We start from the raw sequence: 17,131 nt of genomic DNA, 5'->3' as shown, positions 1-17,131 counted from the left end.
CTTTTAGATGATATAGCTGGATAAAATGTTGAGAAGTAAACCTGAAATCATGCCCTTTACTGATTTTGTTACGAACTTAAAACTCAAAGCAGATCTGTTGGAGGGTTCACAAACCTACTTAGCAAAGTTGTGTACAGTTTCCAGCAAGTACATATAGATTAAGCCATTCGCTAGGATATTTCTGGCCGTCCCTATTTAGAATCTTAAGATACAGCCCCTTCACCCAAGCTAAAAATTCTTATCCAAGCCAGCAACATATGTCCCCATATAGCATAACACTGGTTTTCTAGTAGAAAAAAAATGTATCTCAACAGTACTTGATCTTAAATGGTTTTGGCCAAAAATCCTGGGGGAGACTTCGCCTAGCTCTGTCAGATTAGTGAAGTGAGGCCTGTTCCAAACAAATTGTACCACTTTGACTATATCAGTACTGGTAAAGTGGTAAACTCTCCTCAAGCGCAGACACAGCTATACCAGTATAAAGATGCTTGTACTGATATCCCTTATTCCTGTATCAGAAGCATAAGCTATATTGGTAAAAAACACCTCTATAACAGTATCACTGAATCTACCTAGGGGTTGTACTGATATGACCAAATCAGTTTAAAAACGACTCCACAAACAACCCGCCCCCCCACTTCCTTAACTGACATATACCTGTTAAAAACTATGTATGGACTAGCCCTAGCATCTGGAAAATCTCACAAAAGCCATTTGGAGGAATGAATGAGCTGCAAAGAATCTAGGGCATAATGAAAAGGCTATGTTGAAGGGTGGGTTGATAAGGGCTCTTTAGTTCAAGTTAGAAGCTAATTGCTGAGCATTTCAGTTTTGCGACATAACTGGGGTAGACCTGCTCCTGTGACTTCCTTCAAAGCAATATTTTACTTACCTGAAATCTTTCCTCACCCACCTTCTGAAGAGTTTTCTATCTTCATCCGCAGGACCTTTTGAAACATACTTTACCTGGGCACCAAGCTAACACAAAGTTATCCAGAAGGCAATGAATTGTGAAGTAGTTTGACAACTATTTGAGAGAAGGAGTATCCAGTGGCTAAAACACTTGTCTGGGGCTTAGAAGAGATGAGTTCAGGTTCCTGCTCTACCAAGATTTCCTTTGTGACCATAGTCAAGTCAGTCTCACTGTGACTCCATTCCCCATTATAATACTTCCCTACCTCACAGGGGTGTTGTGGGATAAATGTACTAAAGAGTATGCGGTGCTCAACTATTACAGGGAGTAGGGCCATACGTACTGTAGTTCTATAGCTTCTTCTTTCTAATTTTGGTAGTGAAAGCATTCTGTAGGCCCCAACTTCTCTCAGATGAGTGTAAAAAAAGCCCTAGAAAAACCTATTCAAGCTTCGTGAGACACAGCCTGACTTTCCTTTCTTGGATCTAATACTCCAAGGGTTGCAGGTTTAGGTCCTTGAAAGTCTTGAGGAGTTTTGTTAGTTAAGTTTTTACTGCAGAGTTTACAATAGCCTTGCACAGCAAAGTTTCATCAAGGACACAATCATATTAATTGTCATAGAGTGATGGAACAGACCAGCTGTTTCTATTTATTAATCTTTACTCACTTCAAAGAGCATTTGAATCCACAGCAAATGATGATGATAAAGAAACTATGCTTGACAGCTTTGTATCCCTTCAGTGCAATAGATGGTAAATGGTACAATCAGATTTTTTGCATGACAACTTAAAGAGGTCAGTTTTTGTTGACAGACAACTTTCTGTGTAGCTCGATGTAATTGCAGGAGTGTTGTTTGTCTTCCTGCTGCTTCATTACTATCATTTTCTGGGCAATTTCAATGTCTCTTGCTAGTCTTCATTTCATTTCACAATCTAGAGAGACATTTGATATTAGCACAGGTATCTGACGGCTTCTAATGACACCTATCTGCAGAAAGTCACCCTTGAGCATACACATTCATATGCACCTGGCATGCCATGAAAACTGTAACACTGCTATAGATGGGCTTCCACTTTAAATCCTTAGGGTCAATTCCCTGAACGGGCTAACTCCTTGTGCTGCTCTACCACAGAATACACATGATACTGGTTAGACTACCTCTTCTTCTCAAGCCACCAACTAGAAGCTCTTAAACAATAGAAGTGCAGTTCTGTGGCAGAATCTTAGTTTTGGGTATCTCGTCACTAGTTAGTTGGGAGTTTTGTGATCTTTTGGTTCTTTGAGTCATTTTAAACTGGCCCATGTAAAGACTGATGCAGATAAGCGGTCTCCTTCATTTTGGAGGAACCATCATTTTGTTGTATGACAACACTTCTCTTTTCCTCTACTCAACCCCCTTCTCCACTAGGACTTTGTAGGTTAAAAACCTCACGAGAGAGAAAAAACAAGGGAGAACTGACTATGGTATAAGGCGTTGCAAAACTAAGGCCCCTCTACCTCGGCCTCTTCTGGACTTCTAGTAGCTCTGTTGGTAGATTTTTTGTATAGGGTTGGAGTGGAACAGGAATCAACCCTTCTGCCTCTTATGGGCTCCCAGCAACCCTATGTCAGTTCTCCATGATGGGAGTGACTCAAGATATTTGTAATTTAAAGTATTAGTACTGGAAGAATTGTTTGCTGATGTGACTTACCCACCTCTGATCGTTGCAAGTACAGCTTAATAATTTCAAGTGCAATTATGAGGAAAAAATGCAATTGGAGTAGATAGTTTATAATTTATTTAAGTTAATTAAACCAGAGAGACAACTAATTTTGTGAGTCTTTTCTGAAACTTGGCAAGCTGTTGAAAAGATGTTTTGCTTGGGCCCAAATTCTACTACTTTATTTGGCTCATGGAAGCAACCATTTTTATTTAAGCGTTCAAAGAAACAAGATTTGTGCTTACTAGCACCAAAATATTTGAAATACTTTAGTTAAGGATATCAGTTTTCTCATCTGTCTTAGCCCTTTCACACGGGCAGCTCTATGTTTTTTGCCACTCCAAGCATGGCAGGCAGGCAGCTTTTGGTGGCGCACCTGCGGGTGGTCCGCTGGTGCTGCGCCATTGGCATCCCCACCGCCAAATTGCCACCAAAGCTGTGGGACCGGCGGACCTCCCGTTATGGCACACTGCCAAAAACCGCCTGCCTGCCACCCTCATAGCGACTGGTAGGCCTCCCCCGGTGGCTTGCCGCCCCAAGCACGCGCTTGCTGTGCTGGTGCCTGGAGCCACCCCTGCCCTTTCAGATAACATAAAAGCTATTTATTTCCTGTGAAGGACACAAGACTTGTTGTTTTTGTGGATACAGACTAACATGGCTACACCTTGATACAAGACTTGTTTAGGGTCCCCTCCCTCATGGATACTTTGTTTTTTACTCAAGACTCAACTGTATTGTATTTATAAATAACAAACCATATGCTTTATATTTTTGAAAGCACTTCACACATTAATTCTCACTATTATTCTCAGCATTCATTATTGTTATTTGTTATTATTTTAAGCTTAAATGGTTCTGCATCAAAAAAATCTCAATGGCTTTCCTTCTCTCCCACTGCTTACCATTTAAAAACTGGTCTTGGCAAGTCCTAAGCTAGGCACTGAAGAATTTGGGCCTCACCCAAAGCCCTTGGAAGACAATTGTGACAGACCCAGGCCAGTGGGGTGCAGGAGTCTGGTAGAGGGCAAATATACTGGTCACTGGGTGAGTAGTTTTCTGTTCCCTGAGTGACCAGAGCAGGGTCTGCACTAGAGTAATCAGGAACTTGCTAGAACCAATTAAGGCAGACAGGGTGATTAGAACACCTGCAGCCAATCAAGGCAGGCTAATCAGGGCGCCTGGGTTTAAAAAGGAGCTCACTCCAGTCAGGTGGTGAGGAGGAGCCAGAGGAGACGAAGTGTGTGAGAGGAGCTGGAGCAAGAGACACAAGGAGCTGAGACTGAGAGGGGGTGCTGCTGGGAGATTAAGGAGTACAAGCATTATCAGACACCAGGAGAAAGGTCCTGTGGTGAGGATAAAGAAGGTGTTTGGAGGAGGCCTTGGGGAACTACCAGGAAGGTGTTAGTTGTCACAGAGCTGTTACAAGAGGCATTATAGACAGCTGCAAATCCATAGGCGCCTGGGCTGGAACCCAGAGTAGAGGTGTGGCCGGGTTCCCCTAAACCTCCAACTCCTATCAGACACAGGAGGGTTGATCCAGACTGTGGGGAGATCACTGAGGTGAGCAAATCTGCCAATAAGTGCAGGACCCACCAAGGTAGAGGAGGAACTGTCACACAATAGATTCCCATTACACTCTGTATCAGATCCTGCAAATGCCTCGTGCTGCGGGTTTAACATTTGGCAGAATGCTTGCAGAATATTACAAAATCTATTAAATATTGCCCATATGTGTCTCATTCGTGTACAATCTCACAAGGAAGAGGAAGACGAAAGCTTTTTCAGGCTTCATTTGCTGATCTGGGTTCTATATGGGTCATGAAAAAAGCTAGATAACTGTAAATAATAATATTTATTCTAGTGCTGTACAGGCATTAACCAGTTAATGCTCACAGCACCTACCTTAGGTAGTTGAGTTGTTCTCTTCCCTCTCCCCCACCCCCAGAAAGGTGAAACTTGTTAGTGAAAAACCCTTACAATTATTTTTTGTAGAAATTTTGGATTTTAGAAATCTTTAATCAGGTCTATTATGTAGCTAAGTGATGTGTAGAAATATGAAGTGACTTACCCTAGGCCACATAGTAGGTCAGGGGAAGAGCCTTGATCAGGATGCAGGACTTCCTAGCCCTCAGTTCTGTTCCTCCCTATCATGTTAACTTGTGAGATGAAGGATATACTGGCCGCTGCTTCCCACAGCACCCATTGGTCTGGAGCTTCGATTGGCTGAATGTGCGGAAGCTGCAGGTAAACAAACCAGCCTGGTGCTCCAGGCTGCTTACCTTGGCGGGCCGTGGGCCAAAGGTTGCCAACCCCTGCTCTAAACCAAGCCTCTGGTACTTCAAGTTCCGTACTTCATTACATTGTTGAAAGCAGATATTTTGAACTTGCATTTCTGTATAACAAATAAACCTACATCTTGGGTAAAGCCCTACATAGTGCTTTTTGGAATAGGTTATGTTTAAGAATCACCTTTATTACCTTTTACCATTTCTTCCCTGAGTAGAAAAATTCTTCTATTCATGGAAAAACTCCTCTTGACTTTAGAGGTGCAGGATTGGGACTCAAATGCAGAAGGATCATGCTGCTTTATAGATTTTCATATTTTAAGTTCCTTTTTCATCAGCTATAGTGGATAATCTATGGTGTATGTGGGCAACAGGCATTGCCATGTGTTATGTAAGAGTCGGCAAACTAATTATTGTAATAGTCTTAGATTTTAGGGTAGAAGGGAACCATTATGGTGGAATCTGACCTCCTGCCTGGCACAGGCCAAAGAACTTTGCCCACAACTTCTGTTTGAGCTATAGTATATTTTTTAGAAAAATACTGAGGAGATGGAGAATCTGTCATGTCCCTAGGTACATTGTTTGAATGATTAGTTACTCTCACTGTTAAAAAAAAATTGCATCTTGTTTCTTGTCTGAATTTCTCTAGCTTCAACTTTCAACCATTCGATCTTGTCATGTCTTTTTCTTCTAGATAAGAGACATCTATCATCAAATCTTTTCCCCACATAAGTAACTGTTGATTTTGATCAAGTCAACTCTTAACCTTCTCTTTGAAAAATAGATTGATCTTCATTAGTATCATTATAATGCACACTTTTCAGACCTCAAATCATTCTTCTAGCTCTTTTCTGAAATGTTTCCAATTTGTCAGCATCACATTTTGAAGTGTAGACAGCAGCACTGGATACAATATTCCAGTATTGGTCTTATGAATGCATATAAAGAGGTAATTCCACCTCCCCCCTATTCCCCAGCTCATATGTTCAAGGATTGTGTTCATCTTCTTAGCTACAGCATTGCACTGGGAGCTCATGTTCAGCTGTTTATCTACCATGTGTTGGGATTCACTTTTTGATATTTTCCACTTGACTTATCCAGAACACCTTGTCCAGTTCTGGGAGAACATGTAATCCAGTTCTCTGGGATATAAATAACTCAGTTTGACTCCTGATTTCATCACTCATACAGCAAAGCTATACTGAATTGATCAGACTCAAACTTAGGTGGTGGGTATAGGACATACCAAACATCCAAAGTTACGTAGCAAAATGTTACCTCATACAGTTTTAGTAACACTAATATCTACGTTCTTAACTATACATTGCATCATATGCTTCATGATTGGCTTGGTTACTTTTCAGGATCCAATCCCTGTACAGCATACTCTGTCCGTGCAGAACCTGATATTTACATTTCAAATATATTTTGTCCACTGGCCTTAGTACCAGAGTGCTCTTGCTTATCTTAGCTAGCACACACATTCTGACTCCACTTACAACTTAACCATCCATTCACCTTCCCAGTCATGCTCACTAAGAAATAAGGTAAGTTACTTATGTCAAGCCAGGCCTACATCATGCTTTCCAAGAGACAGGGCCCCATCTTATAAATGACCTACATAAAATACCTTATTCTTTGTTCCTAGGTGTATGACTTTGCCATTGACTGAATTAAAAGATATTTAAATGAACCCACTGTACCAAGTAATTCAGGCTGACCTGTGTTACTGACTTGTCCCCATCATTATTTATCATTCCACCAATTTTTGTATTATATGCAAATTTTACCCCTAATTATATTATTTTTTTCTAGATTGTTTGAATTGCAAAAATCAAGTGAGCATGTTGAGTTGAAATCCAAGTATAATCTTGATTGCCTGATCTAAGAATTAAGTGACTTTTGTTGTTCCCAGAGATTGGTGAGGTTTGAAATGGAACACTATTTATTATAAAGTGCTATAGGTATGTGTGGTGACTTATGTTGGAGAAAAACTCAGTTCCTGCTTTTTGTTTGGGTGCAGCAAAATCAAATACTTTATTGCAATTACTGGAGAAATAATAGAGGGAGGGAGTGCCCTAGGACACTGGGTTGCCCCAGTCCCGGACAGGTCTCACTACAGGTAAACAATTACAGCAAGCATTTATACCTTTGTTACAGACAATAACAAGCAATAATACAGACAATGAGCAACAGCTGCATTTTGTTTATACATAGGCTATCCTGCTATCTTATTTGCCCCACGTTGGGTGCCAGTCTACGTATTTGATTATCAGTGCAAGGTCGTGATAACTTCTCACACAGTTCTTTCCTACTTGCCTCACACTATCCTCGCTTCTACAAATCTCACCTCATTAGGGTTATAGCTGGCCTAACTCTTGCTAACAGACTGACATGCATTAAGATCACCTACAAATCCTTGTCAATTCTTTTGCTTCTTCCACACTTAAATGGAAATAAAGACAAGCTCTCCTCTTTTGGAGCTTGGGGTCTGAATACAAAAACAAAAAATGACAAATGGACAAAAAAATGGTTCACAGGGTTAGATTAGTGATGGGTAAGAAAACATCATTAAGATGTCAAAGGAACTCAAATATGAAACTGCAGAACTACTAACTGTGGTATATATTTTATTGTTTAAATCAGTCTCTGCACCAGATGACTAAAGAATAGTTAATGTAACAAAAAATTTTAAAAAAGGTCTCCAGAGGCAATTCTGGCAATTACAGGTCATTAAGCTTAGCTTCAGTACAAGGCAAATTGGTTGCAACTATAGTAAAACACAAAAATATAAAAATGGTCTGTTGGAGAAGTATCAACACAATATTGATAAAGGTAAATCATGCCTCACTAATCTATTAGAATTCTTTGGGGGAGTCAATAAGCATGAGGATAAGGCTGATTCAGCTGATATAGTATATTTGGATTTTTAGAAAGCCTTTGACAAGGTCCCTGACCTTAAGCAAACTAAGCAGTCATGGGCTAGATCAGAGGGAAGGTCCTCTCATGAATCAGTAACTGACTAATGGGTAGGAATAAATTGTCCAGTTTTCACAATGAAAAGAGGTAAATAGCAGGGTCCCCCAAGAATCTGTACTAGCATCTGTGCTGTTCAACATATTCATAAGTGATCTGGAAAAGGAAGTGGACGGGGGGCTGGGCAAACCTAGCAGGCAATACAAAATTACTCAAGATAGTTAAGTTCAAAGTTGACTGCAAAGGGTAACAAAGGGATCTCACAAAAAATGGGTGACTGGGCAACAAAATGGCAAAATGAAATTCAGTGTTGATAAGTACAATGTCATGCACATTGGGGAAAAAAATCCCAGCTATACATACAAAATGTACAAAATGATATGATCTAATGTAACTTATCACTTAAGAAACAGATCTTAGACTTATCATGGATAGTTCTCTGAAAACATCCACTCAATGTGCAGCAGCAGTCAAAAAAGCTAACAATTTTAGGAACCATTAGGAAAGGGATAGATAATAAGACAGAAAATATCATAATGCCACTATCTAATTCCATGGTGTGCCCACATATTGTGCACAGTTCTGTTTGCCCTACCTCAAAAAATATATATATTAGAATTGGAAAAGGTGCAGAGAAGGAGAGATTAAGACAGACTGTTCAGTTTAGAAAAGAGACAGCCAAGAGGGGATATGATAGGCATCTATAAAATCATGAATTATATGGAGAAAGTGAATAGGGAAGTGTAGTTTACCCCCTCACTTATAGCAAGAACTAGGGGTCACCTGAGGAAATTAATAGGCATCAGGTTTAAAAAAAAGCACAGTCACACAATGCACAGTCAACCTGTGGATCTCATTGCCAGTGATGTTGTGAAGGCCAAAAGTGTTCAAAAAAGTACTAGATAAGTTCATGGAGGATAGGTCCATCAATGGCTATTAGTCAAGATGGTCAGGGACACAACACTATGTTCCAGGTGTTCTTAAAACTCCAACTGCCAGAAGCTGGGTCTGGAGGACGAGGGATGGATCATTCAAACTGCCCTGTTCTGTTCATTCCCTCTGAAGTATCTTGCACTGGCTGGCCATTGTCAGCATAATGATATGGGGTTAGATGGACTATTGGTCTGACCCTCTCTGCCCATTCTTATGATATGTAAATGCAACAAGAAGTCTTGAAATGGTCTTGGGACAGAAGCTTGTTATTCCCACATTTGTACATTAAGAGGATCCTGAGATGCAGAAAAGGGAGAGTTCTGCGTAGGTGGCACCCTGTGGAAACCTACCCATCTGGGCTCTGTGGATAGGGAGAACTGAGACTGCAATTTGCACTACAGTACCTCCCTTTTATGTGGGAAAGCCAAGAAATGCAGTTCCTGTAGGAGGATGTGATTTCCAGGGGCCAGTAAGAGGCTGTAGGCTGCACAGTAGAATATAAGTGAGGAGTGTCAGAGTGGACGACCTTGCCTCGTAGAAGAGATTGGAATCCTTAGTACCTTATTTAGTGGTGCCTGTGCTAGAGCATTTTACAGCAGATGGAGAAGGAGGAGAAATCCCCTCAAACTTTCCAAATGGCTCGAGAAAAGGGCAAAGGAACATCTACAAGAATATTTTACAGTCTATATCAAGGGGAAATTAAAACAAGCTGGAAAAAACATTTAACTGAGAAAGGACAAGATAGATACACTATCAATAGGTGCAGACAAACAAAGGTGCAACAGACAGATAACTTCACAGTCCATAGCAAATAGCTATCTAAAACCAAAGAACAGATTTGCATCTTTGTTGTTCACTAGCAATAACATTAATTGTTGCAGTGGTGACAGAGAGAGAAGTAACATAGCAAGTATGACAGTGCTAGCGGGGTGGATAGAGGAAGGGAAAAAAGTGGAGGGGGGACATTTATCTTCCAGAGACTCAGGAGACAATCAGTTTGTGCACAAACAGTGCAACCAGTAGCACTAGAAGAGATGAAGAGATACAGTAGGTGTATAAGATGCATTTTTTTTTAACTAATGCAAATGTCTCCTTCCACATCCTCAGCCACCATCTCTTCAGAAATGAGGCTGCTTTTATGGCTTTGAATGATAAGGCTGATATCACTGACTTTTTTTGGCATTTTCTTATCTTGGCTTCTGGCACCTCTATGGTGCCTTTCTCCTGTTACTGTCAGATATGGTGTGTAAATGGTTTCTACTGCTTGCCTCCAGGCCTTTTCTAAAGGTTCTCAAACAATTAAAAAAATTCTGCAACTTTACTGGTACTCTTTGGGCACATTCTTTCTTGCCATAGCCTTCCAATGCTTGAGTGTAGGCAATTATATTCTGTCTACTGAAAATTCCCTCTGCTGGCTCAACAGGAGATGTTATTCTTAGTTTCCTTAATAATAGCCATTGTATGGTGCTGCCCAATGGCTGCTGTGTCCCACCCTGGTTGTAATTCAGTAGTGGGATGATCAGTTCTGTAATCTGTAAGGTTTGTTGGGATCCTTTGGGATGGAAGGTGATACAATAATCATTACTACTGAGTATATTGGTCCTTCTGCAGCTCCCTTAACTATTAGACAAGAATTAGAGGGTTATTTGGACATGAATATTGCTCCTCTTTGCTCCTTCCCCACTTCATCTCATCTCCACTATTACTACCAGTACTATCCCACAGGGTTCTTCAATTGCTCTCCAGTCTGTAGCTGTCTATTTCTAGCTCTCTGTTGCTTCCCAGTCAGCCAGTGCTTCTTTATGGAACTCTAAACTGGTGATTAGAGTAGCTGGTTCCCTTTCTCTGTCGAACAGCTGGCCTGTCATTGCTGACCTTTGCTCCACACAGAACAAGCTGCCTCATACAACATGCTGGCAACACCTCATGTGTGAAGTGCTAAGCTAGATGGCTGAAGACAGGAAAAGTATTGCAATAACATTAATTCCACTCTGATGCTCTCTTGCTTCTATGGTTTGCATTTGAAGTGTTAAAATAATAGGATTTATCAGTGTTAATTAACAATCTGTTTCTATTCATGTGTGTGTTTATCTAAGGAAATTAATATTAAATAAAAGTAGGATGAGAAATATTGAGTAAGGGAATAATTATCCTGTTGCTTAACAAACTGTGGGCATGATTCCCCATTGCCTTTTGTGATGGCCACCATCTTAGCCAACACATGAGGGACTAGAGCTAAAAGCAGCTAGGCACTCAGCTGAGCAGTTGGAACAACCCTATATACTTGGGCTGGATACAGAGAGGAGCATGTAATACACATTGGCAGGTGAATTGTACTTAGATCACTGCATGAGTGGCTGTAGAATGCTACCAAGGCAGAATGGTTGTGGAAACCACTCTGCAAACTATAGAGCAGGGGTGGCCAGCCTGAGCCTGAGCAGGAGCCAGAATTTACCAATGTACATTGCCAAAGAGCCACAGTAATATGTCAGCAGCCCCCCCATAAGCTCCCCCACCCCCTGCTCCCAGTGCCTTACACCCACTAGCAGCTCCGCCAGTCAGCACCTTCTCCTCCCTCTCCGCACCTCTTGATCAGCTGTTTCATAGTGTGCAGGAGGCTCTAGGGCGGAGCAGGAGCAGCAAGGGCACTGTAGGCTGAGGGGAGGAGGCAGGAAGGGATGGAGTGGAGGAAAGGCCTGTGGCAGAACCAGAGGTTGAGCAGTGAGCACCCCCCAGCACATTGGAAAGTTGGCGCCTGTAATTCCAGCCCCAGAGTCTGTGCCTATACAAGGAGCTGCATATTAACTTCTGAAGAGCCACATGTGACTGTGGAGCCACAGGTTGGCCACCCCTGCTGTAGAAAGAAAGGGTGAACTGGGATCCATGCATATTTTTAAGCACTTTTCCCTGAGATAAATTGAGGACAAATGCTGTGAAACCACTTATTAAACACAACACTGTACTGATACACAAGTGACTAAACCTATAAGTATCTGTAGTAGAGCATCAGAATTAGTATGTGATGCATACCCTTATAATGAAGATGTTTCAAATAAAACTAAAATATGCTCCACTCTTTGGTGCTGCTTGTAATGGTGCACTTCATTGCTGACCATATGGTTAGTTGCTGAGTGAATCTGATTTCCCAGGCTCAAGGAGTGACATAAACAAGAATGGGGAAAAATTAAGGCATAGAACTGCCTTAAAAGACTGACCTTGCTCCTTAGCAATTTATATACATAAGGTGAAAACGTATCAAATAACTTTGAAAGGTCAAGTAACATCCACTGTACAAAAAGACCATGCTTTTGCAAAATCTTTTTACTGCATTCACATCATTGTAAAACTATTTGACACAGGCTTTTGATAAACTCCTGTCCACTGATGTATCTAATGCAAATTAATCTGAGGTAAAGTAGGTTATTGAGATCCAAAGAAAATGTTAAATAATACATAACTGACTTTTTACAATATCTGAGCTGAAGATGCTTTTAGACAACATTCGAACAACACAAGTCTAATTCACCTATGAAATTCTTGGGCATCTGAATTACAGATTCAATCTCTATCAACTAAATTATATTCGACTATTGCAACATATTAAGGAATGGAAGTCAGGCTAGGTGGACTCTCCTTGCTCAATCGATTGAGCGGAGAGCTAACTAAGACTGCAACCAGTTTGCTCCTGGGAGGTAGGTAGAACTTGTAGGGAGCACTCAATACCTCACTCCTACTGTCTTGGATGGGAGATAAGTTGCTCAGCTCCTCACAAGGGTGCTTACTCCATTACAGTATTACTCCTGAGGCTCTGATCCATAACTGACCATGTGCAGGCAGCATCTCAGTGAAGTTAATGTGGTTGCATGCAGGCATGGGGCTAAGTGCAGGCAAGTGCAGAACTGGGGCCCAAATGAGACAGCATACACTGTTCCCAGTGCTAATGATACCAGATGGGCAATATGTAATATTTATTCACTGTTGCCTTCTAATGGTTCTATAACAGTTGGTAACTATGCTGACAGGGAACTAGACTGGGCCTTAGGGGACCTGGGTTCTGTTCTTGACTCTGCTGAGTGACCTTGGGCAAGCCACTGTCCGTCTGTGCCTCAGTTTACCTATGTATAAAATGGGGATGATATTGACCTCCTTTGTAAAGTGCTTGGAAATCTGCTCACAGAGTGGTTTAGATGAGCTAGTTATCTTATTGGTGGCTGTGTGTGTGTGTGTGTGTACACACAATTTTCCATATTAAAATCAATTCTGGTCTAGCATTCATAAACACATCCATAAAACATCCATTTACACATCTTACTGAATTACACAATCACAGTAACAGTATTGTGAGAGAGTAGACAATTGTTTGGTGTTTCCATCCTTTAAGGAGGGAGAAATGCTTGTGGGGTAGCTCAGAGGTTCTCAGCCTTTTTCTTTCTGAGGTCCTCCCAACATGCTATAAAAACTCCATAGCCCACCTGTACCACAATAACTGGTTTTCTGCATATTAAAGCCAGAGCCAGTATTAGGCGGTAGCAAGCAGGGCAAATGCCTGAGGCCCCATACCACAGGGACCCCTATGAACCTACATTGCTCAGGCTTCAGCTTTAGCCTGGGTGGTGGGGCTCAGGGGCCTGGCCTTCAGCCCAAGGCAGTGGGGATTTGCCTTTCTGTCCTGGACCTCAGCGAGTCTAATGCCAGTCCTGCTTGGAGGCTCCTCTGAAACCTGTTTGAGTCCCCCTAGGGGGCCCTGGACCCCTGGTTGACAACCACTGCTGTAGCTCGCCTTTTTGCCATTATGTTTAGGTCAGTCAAAGAGAGAAGGTATATGATCATGTAAGATTAAGGGGTTAAAGCCCTAGATCATGAGACAGAACACAGAAATTTTAGCATTGACTGTGGGGTGCACAGAATAACACCAAAATTAATCCACAAACCACAACATGCTGAAAATACTGATCCATTTTGTCCTCTTTTGCACCAGTTCCTCTTAGCAGTTAAAATGGTGGTAGATTTCCATTCTGAGGCTAACAGCATTCCAACTAATAAATGGCCTATCAAATTGTGGGCTATGTAGTTCATGTGTGACACCTTGGTCACCATGTGTTACATGTCCCCCTCTGTGCTTGAGCCATAGAGGGCATGAATCCAACATCCATGCCTGCAGCCTGCCAGTATGACTAAGTTGTGTGTGAGAATATAACTGCGCAAATACGGGAAGCAATAAGGAAAGTGATAAATCAAGCCTCAGTGCTGCTCGAGTTCACCCTTTGTCTGTGGTTATTTCCTGGATGATTCCAGGAATGGGCAACACTATTCAGCAGACAATTTCATCTCAACTTGAAGCTTCCAGAGGTCTTACTGTGTTATGTATTTGTATTGAGGTAACATCTAAAAGCTCCCAGTCATGGACCAGGACCCCATTGTGCTAGACACTGTATAAACACAGAACAAAGATGTTCTCTGTCAAAGCAATATCTAAGTTCAGGCAGCCCACAAGGACATTCATCAAGTACCTCCTGACTACCATTCTGTCTGGTACTCAAGGTGCTTATATGGGGCCTTACAACTTTTAATGCATCCTTACAACACTCCTGTGAGGTGGGGTAGGACTATTATCCCTATTTCACAGATAGAGAATGGAGGTACAAACAGATAAAATGACTTGTTCAAGGTCACGCAGGAAGTCTATGGTAGACAGGTAACTTGCATCCTTCAGAGGCTCACCGTAGCACCCTCATCACTATACCATCTTTCCTGCCCATGCTGTTTGACATAGAAGAACACTGCATCATTCTCGTGTGTGTTCGTATAGCTGGGTGAGGCAGCTTTGTGACTTGTAAAGTTGATAGCCCTCTGCAGATTTTTAGAGCAATCTAATATAGGTGATGAACATGGGCCCAATCCTGCAAGGCACTGGTTGCAACCTCAACCCCCACTGATCTTAGTGGAGCTGAGGCTGATCAGCACCTGACTGAAATGCGCCCGATAGGGAGTGGATACTGAAGTAATAGTGAAAAGGGGAAACTTTTATTTTATTAATTTATCTTTCTTTCTGCTGGCTTCATCTTTTTCAATTCTTTCTCTCTCTATTGTCATCCAACCTCTTAACTGAAAGAAAAGTGACAAATACGGTCCCCACCCAATCAGATCAGACCTTCCTCTTTATTATTTATCCAGTCATTTGTAAGTTGATGTTTATGGCATATCTAACCAGAGGCAAATGATGTTGTTACTCTCTTAGCCATGCAAGTACAGCTTGTCAAATGAACATGAGCCCTTATTTATCTCCTCTAGAGAAAATTAAGCAGTGTGGTTCTATCATGTATAATCTTTCTGATGGGTTGGCATTTGTATATAGAGTGAAACCTTGTGTGGCTTCCATTCCCTGCCCTTCCTCCTTGCCGGTTCTGAGAGGTCGCGGAAATCTGGTATCTGGGGAAGTGAAGAACTGTCTCTTCACATTTTGAGTCTCTACCTTGGGAATGGCTCTTTTGGCGGGGGGAGCAATTTAAAGGTTAGAGCTCAGGACTGGGAGTTCTATCTGTGGCACTGTCATTGTGTGAAGCTGGGCACGGAACAAACTCTGAGCCTCACTTTCCACTTTTATGAAATGGCGATAACCCTATTTATCTGCCTAATGGTATAATGATCTTTAATTCACCACAGACTTCCTGGACACTTGGTCTAGATGCTTGGATGGGTATTACTAGCCTATGCTCCAGTTATCTGAGTACTCAGTGGCTAGAGTATTCCAAGAGGATGGGGAGGCAGGGGAGTGATGTGGCCTGGGAGATGGCCAAGAGCCAGTGATATTAAGAAATAGGGACAACAGCATTGTCCAAAAGAGCATAGTATCTCATCATTGTAAGGTTCTGAAAATCCCAGAGATGAGGCATCCTTCTGAGAGGTGAGTACCTGGACAGCTTGTACAGAGCCCAGTATGGAGAGTATATTCTCAAATAATCATCATTGCCCCACATTCTGCTTTGAAAATTCCCCTTGTTTCCTGAGGAACAAAGTATCTGTCTTCATATTGGAGATAAATCCAAATCAATTACAAAATTACCATTCAGTTCACATTTTCAGTACTCTATCCACAACCTGGAGAAGTAGTGTCTTCTCCACATGTGTGGTTAAAATGGCTGATGAAAGGTTAATGATGTTACAGGAGCAGAATTAAAGTTATTTGGTGATCTTTACTGTGTATCTACATACTCTAAAATATTCTGGGTTGTTTTGTAAAGTGGAACCTTAACTTGGAATTATCAGGATATCTAAGCTTTATTTTTAAGAAAACTAGACTGTTTTGGCTGAAGAAAGCAATTTAAAATGTCTTAATTCCAGGTTCATTAAAGTTGGTGTAGTTTTTTACGTGGTGTACTACAAACAATCTGCTTTTTCTGAAAACTGCCTGGTGCAGTCATTCTGATATTCATAACAATTAGAATTATGTTTAAATTTAAACAACCCATGAACTGTGCCATCTTGTGCTGTGATGCCATCAGAGCTCAAAAGCGAAGTACAGTTGAGCCGGGCCAGTCTTTGGACAAAGTACTTCCACAGAACATCTGAGAGTGTCAAGAAATGAGGGTGGTGATTCAGTAGGTGGCAATTTCTGCTGAACCAGTACTCCAGCATTGTGTCCTGGGGCACTTGTGCTACAGGGGTGGCTGCTGTTTGGAAGACACTCACAAACAGAGACCCTGTCCACCTTCAACAAAAATCGCATTTGACTTTTTTGTAAGAAGAAGAATGTTAACTTCATTGTCTTGGCTGAATTTCATCTCTGATAATTGCATTCTGCATCCCTAAATACCACCTACAGTTTCAGCTAGTATTCTTCCTCACTTCCTGTTCTCCAATGTTGTATGGTGTGGCTATGGTCTGCAACTGCATTGCATCTTAAAAGTGGGTGCATTTCTGGGATGAGTTAAGTTTGCTTATATATCCTTTACCTATTTTACTTCAGAGAATCTTTGTGAGCCTGCCTTAACACTTATAAAAGAAACAAGGTGGGTGAGGTAATATCTTTTCTTGGACCAACCTCTATTGTTGGTGAGAGACAAGCTTTCAAGCTTACATAGAGCTCTTCAGGTTTGGGAAACTTACTCAGAGGGTATGTCTACACCGCAATTAGACACCCACAGCTGGCCCATGCCAGGTGAGTCGGGCTAAGGGAGTGTTTAATTGAAGTGTAGACATTTGGGCTTGGGCTGTAGCCTGAGCTCTGAGACCCTCCCACCTCACAGGGTCACAGATACTGGGCTCCAGCCCAAGCCTGAACAGCTACACCACAATTAAACACTCCTTTAGTCCAAGTACGACAA

The sequence above is a fragment of the Chelonoidis abingdonii genome, chromosome 3 (assembly GCF_003597395.2).
Source record: "Chelonoidis abingdonii isolate Lonesome George chromosome 3, CheloAbing_2.0, whole genome shotgun sequence".
Classification (NCBI taxonomy): Eukaryota; Metazoa; Chordata; order Testudines; family Testudinidae; genus Chelonoidis; species Chelonoidis abingdonii.
The sequence above is the reverse complement of the archived record's forward strand: the minus strand, read 5'-3'. Positions refer to the sequence as shown.